The sequence below is a fragment of the Oryzias latipes genome, chromosome 12 (assembly GCF_053564925.1).
Source record: "Oryzias latipes strain Hd-rR chromosome 12, Olatipes_Hd-rR_3.1".
Classification (NCBI taxonomy): Eukaryota; Metazoa; Chordata; class Actinopteri; order Beloniformes; family Adrianichthyidae; genus Oryzias; species Oryzias latipes.
In genome coordinates this window covers 29472985-29492305 of record NC_136248.1, presented here as the reverse complement: position 1 = coordinate 29492305, position 19321 = coordinate 29472985, and the positions used below count along the sequence as shown (strand labels likewise).

The 19321-nt window shown below is 38.5% G+C and overlaps 1 non-coding gene across 1 annotated transcript; it reads right to left on the bottom strand.

Annotated features, from left to right (window-relative positions):
• Positions 1-288: 288 nt before the first annotated feature.
• On the bottom strand, positions 289-9520 carry LOC101175093 (tubulin cofactor a). Its single transcript, XR_013659425.1, has 3 exons — positions 9364-9520; positions 2737-2842; positions 289-372 (listed from the first exon to the last, which is right to left on the bottom strand). It is a non-coding gene; the product is annotated as a tubulin cofactor a (transcript).
• Positions 9521-19321: the final 9801 nt, after the last annotated feature.

Genomic DNA, 19321 nt, shown 5'->3' with positions numbered 1-19321 from the left:
AATAAAATTATTTCACAAAGACTTTTAGTGAAACAACATCGTTTAATTATACATCTAACGGTTGTTGGAGGCTTTTTCAACAAAACAAGGCCCTTTTGCTTGTAAAATTATGACTTTTTCCTCCTAATTTTACAGCTTTATTCTCATAAAATTAGAGAATAAGAGTTCTGTCAACACTATCCTAAGAGCTTAGATGCTTTCTTTTTAATATATTAATTTTATTCTCCCTGACAAGAATCCTATTTTTACCTTTTTTTTTTTTTTTAAAGGAAGACTGGAACTTACGAGCAGCTGAAGCAGGTCTGCGTGTGCGATGGCCAGACGGCGGTGACAGTCTGGAATCATCATTTTGCACTCCTGCAGAACCTCCATCTGAAATCACATCAGCCTCATAAGAACCAGAAAAGTGTTTTTCCAAACCTCGTTACCAGCTTTTATTAAAAGGAAACATCTGGAGGAACACAGACGTGGCACCAACGCCGGCCGGGGAGTCCCTCACGCTCTCCGGTTAGCGTCTCCACGAGCCGGCACTATGAAAAATGTTATTGAGTTATCGATCGGGCGGCGGGGGACCGCCTGCACACCTGGATGAATGAAGGAACCTTGGACTTGCCCAGCCGTGGCTAATGTGGAATTCCCCCCACCGGCCCCCTGAAGAGCATAGAGGAGTAGGCTAACACCGTCAGACAGTCTCTCCTGACAGATGCTTCCTCTGAAGCATCACACAGTTACACATCCTCGCCGCCGGCTTGCAGAAAACTTTGACACACTCATCTGCTGAAGCTGAGGGGAGCGGAGGTGCATGGCGAGGCGGGGAAGGGGGGGTCAGGGTGCCCTCCCAGCACGCTGGAATGATCCCATCAGTGCGGGATTATGACGACACTTAGAACCTATTGATTCCATTAAGCTATAAAGCTCCCACCCATCCTTCCTCAGACCCCTCATCTTCAAGCATAATCCATCTGGCCCACTAATCTAAACATTTAATACCAGTGGAGCGGCTGCAGCAACACAACCGCCGCCCGGGAAATGAGCAAACGCCACAAACGCTGAACTGTTCGTCTGCCGTTTGTGTGAACGGTAACACCACACAACACCGGCTACGCCGCCGCCTGCACGTTGGCGAGTACGGTTTGGGTTTTATGATGCAGAGCACACTTAAAAAGCTGAGTTTAGTCTGTAACATTCACCACAGAAACATTGTAAAGTCACGTTCATGTCGCCCGTGGCAACTTCCAATGAAAAGTCTATGCAAACTGTTTTCAGGGGTGTGCAGACGTGGGTCATTTGGGGTATCATTTAGGTCATGTTGACTTAGCACACGTTGCAAATTCCCCTTATACTGTGCAGTCCCACTTTGTACGTAGCCACTCCTTGGTTGCCTGGGCGATGTGTTCGGGATCAATGTCATGCTGGAGGATCCAGCCACGTTTCAGCGTCCATGGTCTTCCCGATGGACGGTTTCTGTCCGAAATGTCACAACACGTGGCCCCAATTAATCCTTCCCTTGAGCCGGATCAAACGTGCTGCGTCCGTTGAAGCACAGCAGCCCGATATCATGATGTTTCCACCCCCGTGCTTCACACTGGGTGTTCTTGGGATGCAACTCAGCATTCCTCCTCCTCCAAACATGGCCAGTGGCGTTTCTACCAAAGATTTCCATTTTGGTCTCCTCTGAAAACGTGACTTTCTCCCAATCCCCCTCTGGATCATTCCCACGGTCTCTGGGGAACTTTAGGCGGATCTAGAGATGTGTGTTGGCTGAAGCAGGGGTACCTTTTGAGCTCTAAAATGATCTGAATTCTTGACAATGTCTCCCCTCTAGATCTCTTGATCATTTGAACCGCACCAGAGGTTGTCAGTAATCCTATATTTCCAATAACTGCTCAGACCGTTGATTTCTTCTCAGCAAGTTTCTAGCTTATTGTTGACTGGTTCATCCCAGTCTCGTTCAGGTCTACAATCTTGTCTTTTGACAGCTCTTTGTTTTTCGTTATGGTAGTCAGGTAGTAGTTGGGCTGTTTATTGTGTGGACAGATGCCTTTTCTACAAATATTCTGTTTAAACAGGTGACATTAATACAGGTAACAAGTGGAGGATAGAAGAGCTTCTTAAAGTCGTCGTAGCAGGTCTGTGTAGGAACTATATTTTCATTTTCTGTACTTGTAAAACAAATACATTCTTTACAAAACAAGCAATGCGTTTTCCCTGATTTTTTAATTCTGTCTTTCACAGTGAAAAAGCTTTGAATACATAAATCTAAAGCAAAGTTTTCTGGTGTTTTTTTCCTCTCACTGAAATGACTTAAAACATCAAAAGTAATGTGTGCTGTAGGACAAAGATATACGTCTGTAAGAGAGCAGAAAAGGAAATAAAAAGGCTTCAAAGTACCAGATAAAGTTTCTTCTGTGAATTCTTCTTTTATTTACTGTCATTCTAAAACCATCTGTTTAGAATCATAAATAGTCAGGGAAGGTCAGGTGTAAACTGGTCTAATTCTGTCCAAATGAGTCCTCTGGTTTATTTCTTACAAATAAATGTGGGTGGAAAGAAAAAATAATTCAAAAATAAAAGATTGCTTTTATTTCTGATCATAAAACCTGCTTAGAAATATCTGTAATGACCTGGGGCTTCACACTGAGGTGGCTCTCAAAACTAAATGAGGTGACCCCGTCACTTTGACCAAAACATGGCCGACCTGTGGCTAAAGATCAGGATGGCTGTAGCCTCAGATACCTGCTTCTTGATGACGTAGACGTCTCCGTCCTCTGCTTTCATACGCTCAATCTTTGCTTGTTGCTGCTTCTCCTCGGAGATGTAAGACACCTTTTCCTTCGCCAGTCTAGGAAAAACCAAAGGAAGAAAGGGTTAAAGCCGGCGACGGTGCAGTTCTTCAGAAAGGTGAACTCAGGGCTGGAGCATGAAAGCAGCACAGCGATGGTCACTTTTTACAGAGGAGGCCATCAGTCCTCATCGTCTCCACCGACACAGGAAGATCATCTCCCACAGGATGGCGAGAAGCAAACCTCAGTAACACGCAGCATCACTCCTGCTTCTGCTGCCAAGTCCAGGTCAAGAAGAGAGAAACACGACACGGATGCGCTTTAACCGCAACCATCGTTGAACATGAAGGATATCAAAGCCTGACCTCAATCAAAGACCAACCCCGATGAAAATCCTGTCTTTGACATTACTTGTGGTATTTTACTCATGGAGGACATTTAGAAAAGAAAAGAAAGCTCAAAATTGCAATTCTCAGTCTTTCTTTATTCGAATCGTTGTGAATAAGGAGCAGACGTAGACATAGAAGCTCCCAACTCCAAGCTCTCAGCAACAGCGAAGGGAAGGGGGGCGGAGATGCTCGGTGCCAACGGGCAGAACTCTGGGGTAAATTATTAATGAACTCCTGCTGCTCTACACAAACTATGTCCAAGAAAACAGTTTTTGGATTTTGGCTTAAATCAGCATAATCATAATAAAAACACCACTTAAAATATTTTGAAAATGGATCAAAAGATGTTCAGAGGGAGACTTTTAATGTGAAGGTAGATACTTTTTGTGGCTTTTTCTGCTTTAAAACAGATTTTTAAGCTCTGTGATAGCCTGTTCATCCTCATGGCGAACCGCCATCGTGGTGAGGAAATCATCTGCAAACCTGAACTCCTCATAATATTCAGTAACTTTATGGATTGAGTTGTCACTGTAGACCAGTGTGTTTCCACCAGTGTGCCGTGGGAAATTACCCTCATTAACTGATCTAAAAACATTTTCCATCTCCAGGATATCAGCTCTTTGTTCATCCAAACAGGTCCTGATAAAACACTGAGTAGTTAGGAATATAAAAGATTGTAAAAGACTTTTTTCTTTGTGTTTGATAAAAATGACGGTACCACAATTTAGCTGCAGCTATAACAGTTTTCTAAAAAGTCCCGCCCCTTTAACTGTCTCCACCAATGATTCTTTGAGGCTTAATCACACGTCATCAGTCTGACCAATTGGTTCAAGTCTTCACTACCTTGTTCTGATTTAGTTCATAAAGTCTCTAAGTTCTAAACAAAAATACCAGCTAAAGCTCGTCTTTAGCGGTGTAGCTTTCCACAGAATCCGGTATCAGACCGTGGAACAAGAGAACAAAACAAAGAAGCTCAGAGAAGCGAGTCTTTCTGCGTTTGGCAGCTGTTTGCACTACATCTCCCATGATGCATTGGGTTAAAGTGACAGCATCTCAGCGCACAATGAATCTTCGTTGTTACACGTCTTGAAACCACAACGAACACGCATCAAACAGTTTTGACCTGAAGGTGGCGCTCTCTGTGAAGATCAGTGGTGGTTTTGACTGAAGGGTAAAGACAATATAAGACCATAAACCTACCGGTTTTTATAATATTGATTTGTTCTGCAGATGAGGTTGTCCACAAGTCTGACATTTGTTTTAGTGAGAAGGTTTGAGTCAAAAAACTTCTTCAATCATCACTTTGCCTCTTCTGGGATGATTGATGACTGAGGAAAAAAGTTACAGAAAGGGCAACGTTTGAATTAAAGCCAAACGAGGGTCAAAGGTCAAATAGCCCTTGAGCAAAACACTCAACCACTAACTTGTGCATAGTTAAAGGGGCAAAGTATTTACAAGGAAAAAATATAAATTAATGTGAAGAAGAGAAATATTATAAAATGCTTGTAAGAAATAAAAAGGTTTAAAAAAAGGCTATTTCAAAAGTAATAGATCGCTTATAATTGAGTTTTTTTAATGACTTTACATAATAACTACAAAAATAAGTATTCCACCTTCCCCAGTTTATTCAGAAAAGTTTAAAAGAAAAACTTAATTGTCTTTACGGATCAATAAAACCAATCTGTGGTGTGAACTGAATTCATTTTTTCCCTCATACATTATGTATTTTGTAAAAAAATTGACAACAACAAACACGAAATTTGCTTGTTTATAAAAAAATAAATTAAAGAAATTATTAATTGGTGACGGTAAAACAAAACATTTATGAAAAATGACATTGAACCAACTGCGTGCCATGCCGTGTCTCCTGTACAGAATGGGATCAGTTTTCCAAATCTACATAACCAACAAACACGTCTGTTTTAATTTTAGAATCCTGCACTTATGAAAGTTTGAGCCTTGGGTGTCCAAAAAGTGTAGAAAGCGTACAGTTAGGAGTTTTACAGCCTTAAAACATCTAAAATCCTACTATTTGACCTGGTTGAGAAAATTTGACAATAGTCTACATGTGAATCCAGCTTCACATTTAGATGGTTTCATGTTAGCAGTTTGGTTTTCGTACAGACTGTGATAAAGAGTTCACAATGAACATCAGCTGGAAACTAGTATTAGTCAATTCTGGTGACCCAAAATAGATAATAACCGCTTTTCCTCATCAGATTGTTAAAGATGTATACATTTCAAATTTAATGTAAAATAAAAAAATAAAAAATAAATTAACTTTTATTTTGAAAGTCAAAAATACTCATTTCATTCTATTGTCATTCCAGTTGTAGATCTGAGTCCAGCCTCCCCCCCCCACAAAAGATAGTTAAACATTATAGTTGGATCAATGTTTCTTTAAATGTGGCCGTTAATTTCCCTCACTGGTAGAACTAATTTAATTTCAGTTTGCGTTTTTTTAAATAGATCAGGGGAAAAAAGAATAACCCAACTGAACGTGAACTTGACTAATGATAACCATGGCTGTTTGTTTTAGCACTTTATAACTGTGCACGTGTTGACTGTATCACCCCCCCCCTCCCAGCTCACAAATCATTATCTGACGCATTCATGCCCCCCCCCCCCCCAAACACACACACTCCCACACACTACTACTACTTCTTACAGATTAATTGATCGTCAATTCAATCCCTAATTTGAACCAAGTCAGCTGGTAAATAGGCTTCTTTTTATTGATTGGTGGTGAAAATGGGCCTAAGTACATTGATAAATTTTGATTATTTATCAATTACCGGCCAAATGGAAGTAAATCTATTAAACAGAATCAACCCTGATTGGCATAATGGAGTCTGAAAATATTGCTATTGATAATGATTTCACACTAATTGTCTTTTTCCGGCTGTGGCCGCTTGTTGAATGACAACACAAATTTCATTTTGCACGAAATCAGCTGTGTGTGTGTAAGTGAGTAATCCTTCATTAGTCCGTCACATTACTGGAGACCCTTCCCTCCGTGTTGCGCTGCGCCTTCGCCTATCCGAGGACGCCAGCGGCACTCTGTCATATTTTACATCAATTACAACTGGTTGTAATACGGTTCCATCAAGGAGCTTTTCAGCGGGCGCCATATGCAGCGGCAGCTCCTGAGTGATGCCGCCGGCTCGCGGCAACGGCTGAAGGAGGCGGAGAGAGGAGGCCGGAATCATTTGAATAAAACCCCAAAACAGTCTAATAACAAAACGTCCATTCCTCCCCTTCCAGCCCTCATGTTAATTCCTTATTTCTCCAGACTAGGCTGCTGTATGAATGAGGGGTGGGGTTGTGGCTGGTTTTAAATAGACCTGCCACCTCAGGCTTAATGGAAAAGGCAGCTCTCTGGAAAATAGAAAGGGAATTAGGGCCAGCCGACACACACTCGGCCACCTTCTCCAGCACTGTATTTTTGAGCGGTGCTGCAGTCTGAGCTCGCAGCCGAATGACAAAAGCAAATTACTGTTGTCATTTTATTAAGGGCATCCGCCTCGGTGGGGGCACAGAGGCGCTGACTGGAATAGACCCGATGAAAAGAGCTGGCTGGTTTTTCTATGCCGAAATGCATGAGAGGGTGGAGGGCGGGTGTAGACAAAGAAACGGGAGGCTGACCAGGACACGAAATTATGAAGACACAGAGAGCAGTGACACTGTGTGCATTTACACCAGACAGTTTGATTAAAGGTTCATGTCAGGATGGTGGCTTTGGTCTGGAGGGGGGGGGGGGGGTAGATATATCTCCTGTCGGATGTTCAGAGAGTTTATTCAACCTGAAAAGCTCAGCACAGGAAGGACAAGAGCCCTACTGTAGCTGACCGACAGCAGGTGGACCCGCCATGCCCTCTGAAGGAAACTCATCCTTCAACAGAACCACTGACTGTATACGAGAACTGGACTGAATTACCCTCCTCCATGCTTCAAACAGGAAGTAGCAACTGGCTCCAAGAAGCCAAATTCCCACGGTGCTCTCTAGATCAATAAACAACTGTTACAGTCAGTCTGTTGGTCAGAATAAACATTCTTGCTCCGATACCTTTTTTTTTAAACATTTCTTTGGATAATTCTCTTATTTTATCATATTTTTTTTTCTGTAGTACAGGTTTTCAATAAAAGTATTTGGTCTCACATCCAGTGTTCAAAATATTCGATAGACAGATTTCGCCTATCGAGTGGTAAGGGTGTAGCCATCTCTAACAAGCTCACTCCTCAATGGCAGAAGTAGTTGCCATAGAAACGTCGACTCAGACCGACTTGGACCAATCATTGCTTACTGACTGACGACGTCTGGTTCCAACATGGCGGTGTCCGTGTTGTGCAAGACTTAATTTTGTTGGTGAGGAAAACAGAAGTCATGTTATGGGTGACGTCACATTTACTCGTTCCAGTTCTCAAATACAGTCAATGATTCGCACATCCCGAAAAAAAATGGCAAACGCCATATGTGGTTCACTAAATAGTGAGGGAATTCGGACACAACCTAGAGGTTTGCTTAATGTTGAACTGAAATAGTGGAGAGAATAGAGACTAGCTTGCTTTTACAACAAGCACCTACAGTTTCTGCTTTTAAAACTTTCCAGCTGATGAACACAATCACAAAGATGGAGCTTCACTGTGAAAGAAAATAATAAGAAATTTGAAGGTTCACATGTTCTAAACACTTTTTATTCCTAAGAGTTTGCCGGGTTTATGTCTTGGTGTAATTTGGTGTCCAGATTGAAATTTCACCTCTAAACTCTGATAATCCTTGCAAACTACAACGAACAAGTGTAAATGGGGGAACAGCTGAAAAACATTAGTATTTTGAACTTTAACATGTTCAAAAACGTATATCCAGAGATATGTGTTGGATCTATGACCAGTTTATTTCTTTGGATCAAATTTAAAAAAACATGTGTTTTACTGAAGGTTCCTTAAGAGAAGCATTTAAGTTTAACAAAAAGGACCTCCGTAAGAAGACAAACATCAACTTAGACTCCATCTTAGTTTATCATACTGAGTGTTTGCTCCATTCAAAAACCACACTTAAAGTTTTAGATCAAAAAATTGCATTTACCTTAATGCACAGATTGATCAGTAGTGCAATAAGAAAACGATTCCATTTGAACAATATTCTATCTGGTTTAATTATGAACATTTGCATAATTTTGCAATAACTCAGTACAAAGAGATGACAAAGTCACTGAAAATGCTAATTGAATTCTAAAAAAAAAAAAAGTTCATTTTAAGCCACACAATTTCTGAAAAACAGAGACCGCGATTAATCGGACAGGATTAGACATTAAAGAAATTATTGCTGAAAATGTCACACTAAGCGTATTTCAAAAATGATCATGAATTTACTTGCAGCTCAAATTAAAAAAGTTAAAATTAAGTGTTGTGTTGATTCTTGTCACTGTTTCTAACGTTTTAAAGACCACAATAATAACACCAACCACCACATTACGTTTTATATTACCAACATTTTTTTATTACGAATTTCTATTATTATTGCATCATTATCAGGTATTTACATAACAGTTAGATAAGTTCAAGGAATACAAAACTGAATTTTTATTTTTAGTATTTTGTTTATCACAGCTTGCTTATCATACTGCTAAATCAATGCAGCAGAGTTGCTGTGAGGAGGAAGAATAGGATGTTATGTTGAGAAACGCATTAACATCTCTGCATGTTTAAACAAACAGATTTTATTTACTTCATTGCGGGTAACTGTATCCTCCAAATGTATTTTAATGTGGAAGAAAAGATACCTTTATGCTCAGTCGATTTGCTGATGACGTTGTTGCGCTAACTAGCAAGTAGTCCACAAGTTGTTTAAACTCATATTTAAACACAATATTTTTTTTAAAAAAAAATCAACTACAATACAATTATTCGAAATACTTTGGCTGAAAACTTAAAGGCGTTTAAAAAGTCACGCAAAAATAAGATTACGGATTTTCAAGGTAGCCGCCAACCATAGGCCTAAGTTGCACCACCAGCAGCGGTCCATCCTTGAAACGTCGCCGCTAAACGCTCTCCCATTTCGGTGTTCGCCTCATCAGACTGCCGGGTCAGCTAAGCTAGTTAGCTTGTTAGCATTAGCCAAACAACTGCAATCCGTTTATCTAATAAATATTTGTTTTGATCTTTTTAACGTGTTAAAAACAATTCCTTACCTCTTAACGACGCCCGTTTTGATTTTGATTTGTCTTATTCTTGGATCCGTCATGGTGGCAGATTTAGAGCTATTTTTTAGTTGAAATGTGCTGGTTCGAGCTAAGTCATGGAGCAGGATGGAGTTGGAACTCAGGGATGACAAGCTAGTTTCTTCTTCTTCTTCTTGTGGTTTCAATCGCGGAAGGCGCCAATGGCACGGTGCAATACCGCCACCTACTGTGTTGGAGTCCGAGTAGGAGTGGGGGACTGTATAACTAAAACAAAAACTATATTCTCCAGTTCTCCTAAAACAAATAAAAAAAATAAAACAAAAACAATTACAACTGAAATTCTGCTTCCCTCCACAAAGCCTTCTCAAACTCAACTGCTCTCCCTCTGGCAACCGTACTCTATCCTCCAGTCTTTCTTCCCCATACAATTCACAGTGACACAAAATGTGCTCCACTGATTCCTCCCCTTTCCTGGAATCACACAGACAAGTAGGATGTTTCCCCAGTAAATGTAATGTATTATTTAAAGCCGTGTCCCCCATCCTGAATCGCGATATTAGGATTTGATATCTGGTGTTTGATCTAGGATGCATACCTTTCTCCACTTTGTCTTGTATAGTGAATTCATGTCCTCTCCCTTTCCCATTGTTCCTGCCAGCTTTCCAAAAAACCGCCTCCTAATAATTGTCCCAACTTCTGTTCTTCCTTACGTAATTTCTCGCTCCACACCACATTTTAACGCCTGCTTTGCCAGAAAATCAGCCATTTCACCCCCCCCCCATATGTGCTGGTACCCACATAAATCTGATACTGATCTTCAATGTCTCCAATCTGAACAGACTTTCGTACATTAGATCTGACCTGCTATCGGAAGAAAAAGATTTCAAAGACATCGGTGATACAGAGTCTAAGCAAATTACACAATCGCCAATTCTAATCTGTTCTAACAAGTGTAAACTAAACGACATTGCCAACATTTCAACTGCAAAAACTGAAGGATCAATTTACGTCTTTATTCCGACATACTTTCCTAATTTAGGGATACAGAAAGAAAAAACAGTCCCCTTTGTTTCTGGATCTTTAGTGCCATCTGCGTAAATGGGAATGAATGAAGCATGAACCGTATCTAACCAGTCTGCTGTGATTTCATTACCGATTTTCCTTCGTTTTGCTAACCTCCATCTTCATATGGAGATAAAAAAAACTTGTATGGTTGGAAAAACCCAGAAAAGAGTACAAAAAATCCTTAACTAGGGTCTTATCATGAATCTTTGTTACTCTTGCCAATCTAGATCATTTCCCACTACCACTCTCCCAACAGTGAGCAATAGCTCTTCTAACCCTTGTGCTATCCTATGGGGTCTAGATGACCCGATCCTCACATTGACGTGTTCTCCCTACCATGATAAAGGTGGTTAAAGGTGAAGAGGATTTCATGTAATCCATGGACACAAGTGAAGATCACGAATCATTGAAGAAAAAAGGTTTAGCGCACTGTCTTTTATCAATGTTAAAGTGCCTAGGATAGCACAAGGGCTTCCCACGTGTTCTTCATGTGCACTACCCTTTGTATTCACCCAATGGATTTAAAAAATAAAGAAAAAAAAAATTCTAAAAAAAATAAAGCAGCAGTTTTTTAGATCTGAGATTCAATGGCGGTTACCCCATTTCAACTTGTGGCGACACCGCCGGAGTTGACCTCATATCCCCTGCGCATATTCTCAACGACTAATCATGGATGACCTCCACCGTATGTAACAGCGTTTTGCAAGCTGAATAGTAAATACTAATTCCATAATCAAGAACGGACCTAATCATTGTAATATATTTGTGTTCCAAAAAGCCTGTGCACTAGCTCCCTATCCAGTGCCGTCCAAGCATCTCATCATATTTATGACTTTCTTACATTTCCCTATATCATACTATCAATGTTCTCTCTCCATTACAACTTTGTATCAAATATAGCTCCAAGATACCTAAAGCTATGCACTTGCTCCAATACTTCTCCATATCAATTTAAGTTTAAGTTTTACGTTTCCCAGTAAAAAACAGTTTTCCAACTCTGTCTTGCACCTTTCTCTCCACGTAATGAATATTCTGTCCCCTCTTCCACAAGGCTCCATCATCTGCAAACAATTCTGCTTCACAAATTCACATCTGATGGAATTATGGACAATGTTAATCATAATTGAAAACAATACAGGGCTAATCACACTTCCTTGCAGGATTCCATTATCCACTAAGTATCTATTAGAAGCAGACTTTCCTGTTCTGACTTGAGCAGACCTATCAAATACAAACCCCTTAATCCAATTATAAATGCTTCCAGTAAGTCCTAACCTACCAAGTTTAATCAATAAAGCCTCTTTCCAAACCATGTCATACACCTTTTCTACGTCAAAATATACTGCAACCAAATATTCCTTATTTACTTGGGCTTTTCTAATGACCGCTTCTAGGAAGACTACAGGATCCATTGTCCCTCGACCTTTCATAAAACCATTTTGACATTTGGGCAAAATCAGAATGAATTTACTTTACAGGTAATATGTCAGTCTCTCAGTTATCATTCTCTCCGTTATTTTGCCGAAATGTAATACCAGGGCTATTGGTCTGTAATTTTCTGGGCGGCTTTGATCTTTTCCACAGCCCTTTTCCAATAACCCGGTAATTCGCGTTTTCTCCAGACTCCGTTATACATATACATATATACATATCCAATAACTTCAACTTCCTTTGCCTACCTACACACTTTAGCATAACATATCTTACGCCATCTAGTCATGTACCATTGCCGATGTCTTTGAATCTTATCTTTGGTTGCTAGTGTAGGAATTTTTCCAGATTCAAGAGTATTTTTAATTCAGTCAGATATTTATCCTAAAATACAGATAAAATAAAGTTTTGAGTGTTTCTATTTTAACAGAATTTTTTTATTTGCAATTATGTATTGGTTTTTAAAGCCCAAAATACTGTTTGTTAGTAGAGATTGACATTCTTTAATTACTCAGTCAAACTTTTTATCATAACATTTCAATAGTTAATTTTAAAATAAATGTATATGGTCTAAAGAAACCTATTTGAGACCAAAGAGAACTTTTCCTTTTTTAAATATAATTTTATTTCATGTCATTAGCCACTGGTCTTGATTTGGAAAAATAAGTTTGATCTAAATCCTAAGAATTTTACTTGCTTAATTCTTAAATTTATAAATCATTCACAGACCACTAGGCTACCACCACTGTGCCTTACTGTTGCTTTCATGATCTATTTCTGAAATTCTGGCATTTTGAGTCCAGATGTAGCGACCACATTGAGAGTTTCTCTACAGTAATCTTTGAATAATATAAACTTCTGCTCATTTATGACTTTTTATCTATTTTCCTATTCTAATAGTTGTTTATGCGGCACAATTCAGCCAAAACCTACCTGATTTATGGTTCCTATAACAAATAACGATTGTGAAGTTTCCGCAGTTTACAGACTTTTGTAAATGAGATTTAAAATAAATAATTATTTTAATCAATTGCTGATTATTTCACTTTAGTTGACCTTAAGTAATCTTCTTCCAGGCTTCTAAATTTTACTTTTTTTTTGTTTCATAATGGGGGGCAGCCAAAAATATTTAAAAATTAAATTAAATTAAATTAAATTAAATTAAATTAAATTAAATTAAATTAAATTAAATTAAATTAAATTAAATTAAATTAAATTAAATTAAATTAAATTAAATTAAATTAAATTAAATTAAATTAAATTAAATTAAATTAAATTAAATTAAATTAAATTAAATTAAAGCATAATAGCAGCCACGTTAGAATAAACATACTTTATTGGACACTTACCTTCCGGAAAGTTCCTCTTCTGTCTCATAAGGTCACAGAAAATTTCTCCCAAAGTTTTGTGGATAATTTTGTTTTGTCAAGTCTGTACAGATGAACTTAAGAGGTGTGATATCATGTTTATACTTTAAAAAACCTTTTTAAAATGTCGATCCTGGTAAATATGATTTTGTTTGTTTTGTTTTTGTTGGTGAGAAATTGGTATGGAAAATTTTGGATAATTTTGTTTAAATTTGAGTGAAACGGTTTCGCAGGTGAACGTTCTAATTAGAAATATGGGGGAGCTTTGTTATCATTTGTCTCAAGGAACTTTTCTTCAGTTTGACAGAAATCTTATCAGGCGCAAGACGTCACAGCTTTTGCACCGTTGTGGTGAAATAGCTTGTGAGATAAAATTGTGCTGCAGAGTTTGTGATGAGCTGATCTTAGCAAACTTTTTCACCTAAATAAAAAGATCTGTCTAAAATCTCTTCGAACTCTTCCATGGATCAATTTTTGTCCTAAAGTTTTCTGAATCAGGAACTCGGACCGGAACTGAGTCAGGTGAGGTCTGCAGTTCTTTCCATTTTCTTCTGCTTTGTTCCTGATCTCCTGGGTGAGTCCTTGTGTTCCTGGAGTGGGTCAGCCACTCCTGTGAAGGGTCTCCTCTGTTCCAGTTTTTCTCCATTTTTCCATAACCAGCTCAGACGAGGAAAACAAAGACGTAAATGAATCTATTTGTCTGCAAATTGATGCATTAGAATGGAGCGGAGCAGGGAGCTTGTGGCCCGCCCAGAGTATTTTCTACGTCACAAATAGGATCTTTTTTGAACTGCAATTTTCCATCTGCTCTTAATTTATAACGAATTGAATAAAGAAATTCTCTTAAATGCAATTTGGCCTTGATTTTTTCTACATGTCCTCTATTTTCAGAAAAAAATGCCACAAAAACACAATTTTTTTTGTCAGAGTGGGTCTTTGAAAAGACACAGCATGTTCCTTTCTGATACTTTTTAGAGTGTTTTCCTTGTTAGACCCCTTTTCATGAGAATAATTTATAAAGTCTGACATTTGTGTGCTGCAGTAAATCTGTGCTTTGCTGTCTTTGTAAACTATAGGAACAGCATCTTTACGTTTTCTCAGTTAGATCCTCTAAATTCAGTAAAAATGTCCAAACAAAATTCTTTGTAGGACTAAAGCGTGTGTAGATTTAAAGCTCTAAAAGACACAAGACGCTGTGCTTCAATCTCAGCATCGTTTAAATCTTTGCACAACTCTATCAGATGTGGAAAAAACATCCAATTCCTAGAATTTCACACGGCATCTCGTGTCACAAATATCTGCTATTAAGTTCGGTCAAAAGTTAACAACATTTAACATTAACACAACTTTTTCTTTCCCATACCAGCAAAAAACTAATTATGCAGAGAGTTTAAAACTCATTGTCTTAATTGCTCATCACATCTGATTATACTAACAAAACTAATAAGCTGTGCAGGTGCCAAGTCAGCAGCAGAGACAGCAGGAGAAGGTTCCGCATTGACAGAAGGTGAAAATTTACGCTTTTCTATACCACAAAATCTGGGATGGAGAAGTGCTAAACAGGGCCTGCATTTTTCTCTGAAGAAAACAGGCTCGTGTTAATTGAGTTCTGCATTTTTTGTTCTTCTCTGTGTCAAAATTGATGAGATAGGAAAAGAAATATGATGATCCTTAACAAAATTTGTGAAAAAAATAACCAATTTTAATCATAATAAACCTATACGACCAAAATGTAGTTTTTTACATTAGAAGCACCTGTTTCTATATGTTTTTCCAAATTAACACATTTTGTGAAAACCTTTAAAAAAAATTAAATATTAAGACAAGCAGACTTCAAAGTTCACTAAAAAAACTGTAACTGAAGCAACTCTATGAATAACTATAGTACTAAACGGTTAAAAATGATAGTTAAGTATGTATAATATTAAGGAGATGTCATAAAATCCACAATGGTTGCCAAAAAGAAGAAAAATTGAAATAAAAATTGACAAAAGGTTAACATGAAAAAAGCTTTAAGCATATGAAGGTGGAATAAGTGAAGGATTTGCAGAATGATGAGGTATTTTCTGGGTCGATCGGCAGGAGGGATGGCACAACTTTCGGCTTGAAACAATAGAACGGAATTTTGGGAAAAGTGAATCGTTGCATCCCTGTTTGAATATGTTTACGTTAAAAAGTCAAAGGTGTTTTTGTCAAATGAAATTTTATTATTTATTGTTTTTTGCACCACTGTAAAAGCAGGCCCCATAGAGGTAAAAAATTCAAAAAATTGGTAAACATCTTTCCCAAGACATGTTTTCATACATTAGGAAAGCTTTTGTTGCTGAAAAACGTTTTTGATTATTTTTCTTGCTAGACAGAAAATAAGACAATTTATTCTTTCTTTCTTAAAGTCACACACTGATCATTTTCTAATTGTTTTAAATACCTCTGAGTTCATTTAATTTAAACCGGTTTACATGTTCTCCCACTAGCTTACAGCCCCTCACAACCCCAACTTAACAACACCAGGCCAACAAAAATGGTGAGCAATGCTGGAGCCATCTGGTCGTTCAGTTTGGATCCAGACTCCAGCTCAGATGAGGAAAACAAAGACGTTCATGGATCTGTTGTCTGCAAGTGGATGCATCAGAATGGAGCAGAGCAGGGAGCTAGTGGTTTGCCGTGGTTACACACGAAAGCTTTTTCAAACAGCATTTTTTCGTCTTCGCCTAATTCACAAAGATTTGAAGAACAAAATTTTCAGAAATGCAACTTTATTCTTATTTTGTTTGTAAATGTCCTCCATAATGTGGAAAATGCCACAAGAACATGTTAAAAACAGCAAAAACACAATTTTCATTGGGGTGGGTCTTTAAGATTCAGTTTTCAGTGTAAACCAACTAAAGGTTTTTCTACTGTTTAGCAATTTTACAAAGAAAAAAAAAGGTTTTTCTGAATTTTTAGTTTTCTGTTGTTTTTTTAAATCCAATATATGAACCATGACACGAAAATTAGGTTAGAACAAGGGCAATGGGCAATGCCGAGGCTGCCCCCAAAAATGTGATGACCCCCCCAAGACCAACAATTAACTAACGAACTAAAAATGACCACACACAAAAAATTACCTTAAAAAAAAAAAAAAAAGACAAAAAACTGCAAGAATGGATAGACAGACAGACGTAAAAAGACAAAAAAAGAAGTGCAGCCTCGCTAGGGTATAGCAGTGTGCCTGTCCAAAGCCCGGCATCCAACAAAAAAACGCATAAGACACATCGAAGAGATCGAAGGAGAAGATAGATGACTGATATAAAGACAGCATAGCTTTCTATGCATTTTAGGGGCTGGAGGGATAAGACACATCAAACTCTTAGCCCCCCCCCCCCCCCCCCAACACACACACCTGATAGAACTGAATTGTGGGGAAAGCCATGGCGACCCTACAGTAAATAAAGTAATCAAAAAATTAACCTTTTTCTTAAAGTAATTTATCGGATTCATTTGGGTAGAAGGATGCGCGCGCAGCTCCTGAGAATTGAATGAAAATGTTGCATCTTTTATCATGTTTAACAAAGGTGCAGTTTGTTCATTTGACCTAACAAAGTGGAAACCGGAAGCCACTGCGCCACAGATTTACTTGACGACCTTAGATATTTGCATGTATGAGTGTACGTTGTTTTTGAGGCATTACTGTGTTCCCAGAGCTTGCGGATGCATTTGCATGTCCCATCTGCAGGCTGCTGCTCAGGCCTGATTGCATCTGAGAGCAGCAGGAAAAACCCCTGCAGCCTCACGGCGGCTGGTTATTGGTATTTTCCGAGTTTTCCAAACTAATAAGTGGCACTATCAAGTATTTGGAAGCGCCGCGAGACTACAGACGGGCTGCTGCGCTTAATTGATATTGAGCGCGGCGCCGGTCGGCGCGGGCGAGGCCGCTGCTGGGTAATTTGCAGTTTAATCAGCGTTTGTAATGAGAGCCGCTGATTAGCGCGGGCTGGAAATAAAGGGAGAGTTACAAGGAGCGTCTGTCAGAGTCCAGTGATAATTCACAACTAATTGTGATGATTAGAGCAAACTGGATGACTTCGGAGTTCCCCCCGCACTGTAATGTGCGCGCCCTGCACACGCGCGCCCCGCAAGTTTGAGCCTTTGCTCTTTTCCAACAACTCTCCTCTGCGCGTAAATGTTCCAGACGCGCGTGTGCGCAGAGGTAACAAGACAGAATCGAGCAGATTTGATTTTCAAACGGCCCTGGATGAATTGGTCGGGGGGAGGTGAGTGGAGCAGGCAGCCAGCGAGGCCCGGGGTGTGCGCCCGCTCCTCGGGACGCGCCGCGCGCGGCTGGAATAGCAAATGTGAAATTAGTGGGAAATGTGCGCGCAAACGTCGCTGGCTAATTAGCGAGAAGAAGAGGAGGCAGAAGCGAGGAGGATCAGCTGGACCTCTTGTGATGCGGAGATGTCTGCAGAGGCAGCTGACGCATGCGCATCTCATGTTCGACTCCTTCCCTCCAAAGAAGGCTTATATTAATCTCAAATGTCATCCAGCTATACTTTCAGCTTCCTAGAGGTCAGACATATGCATGTATTTGTTCTCAATGGTAACTTTCAAAGGCGTTAGAAAACATTTATGGGGCCAGGGCAGTGCGTCTCCCCCTCACCTGATGACCAGCTGAATCAGAACTAAATAGTCCACGGCCTTTTTGAGGACATTTTTGTGCACACTAAAAACTTCTTACAGTTAAAATAACTTCACTTTTTCCTGGGGTAGTTTAAAAAAAAAAACTCAGGAAGAAAAACATATATTGGGTTCAAATGAAACCACTACTACTCAAAAAATTAGTATATTTTTAGTTCAACCCAAACTTATTTTTTACAGATATGTTTTTGATTATTTTACACAATAAGTTCCATTCCACAGTCAACCTTTTGTCAGTTTAGGTTTTGAGAAAAAGTCCATTTTGAGCAGTCATTTTTTACTTCAAACTAAAAATTTATTTTAGACCTTTTCATGAATTAGAAGAAACAGTAATTTATTTTGATGATTGTCATTTATTTGATTCCCATTAATAATTTCTCATTTGGGGGGGGGGGGTCCTTCAGTTACTCGACAGACCAATGAGTCAATCTGGCAACCACAGGTGTGTCCTTCTGCTTACGTGGCAGTCTTTCCACAAAACATCTGCAAAAGTGAAAAGAAAAATCATTGATTTGTTCTTTCAGTTAATAGATTAAAGTCAGATTGGGTTTAAACATTTATTTTTGACACATTTATGCAAATTAAGCTCAAAATATCTAATAATAATAACAACAGTTATATATTTTTTATCCATAAAACTTATATTTAATTCACAAACTTAACACTTGAGCAGAGAAGTAAAGTATTACTGATATATATATTGTAGTCATTTCAGCATAAGTACAATCAAGAAGAAATCTTTTATTTTACTTCAGAAAAAAGCATGAAAACAAACTTAGAAAATATTTAAAATAACCAAAAATGTATTTAAATATGCCAAATAATAATGTTTGATCAGATTCAAATAACGTCAATAACATTCTAACTTTTTTGCTGCTAGAAAGATTAAACTAAATAGGAATTTAGGACTTGAACTGATCATTTAAATTTTTGTTAAGGCGCATTGAGGTATTTTCAAACTAAATTAGGTCAGAAATGATAGATTTTTGGATCTTTAACTATTGCTTATTATTGTGATTTAAAGATATATAGACATTTAATAATAAAATGAAGCATTAATATTGTGTAAGTTCTAATTATCTAAATATTTAGAATAAACAGTTTTGTTTGAGTCAACTTTATTATAATTATCTTGATTTTAGAAAAGCCACCGATTGAAAAATAATTTAAGTGCAAATTCCAATGGAAACAATAAAGTTTGGCTGCAAAGTAAAATATCTGAGCCGTTATAAATGAAGCGTCTTTTCCTGCAGGAGCATCACACCTTTATCTCTTGTGCTATCCTATGGGGTCCAGATGACCCGATCCTCACATTGACGTGTTCTCCCTACCATGACAAAGGTGGATAAAGGTGGAAAGATTTCATGTAATCCATGGACACCAGTGAAGATCACAAATCATTGAAGAAAAAAGGCTCAGAGCACTGT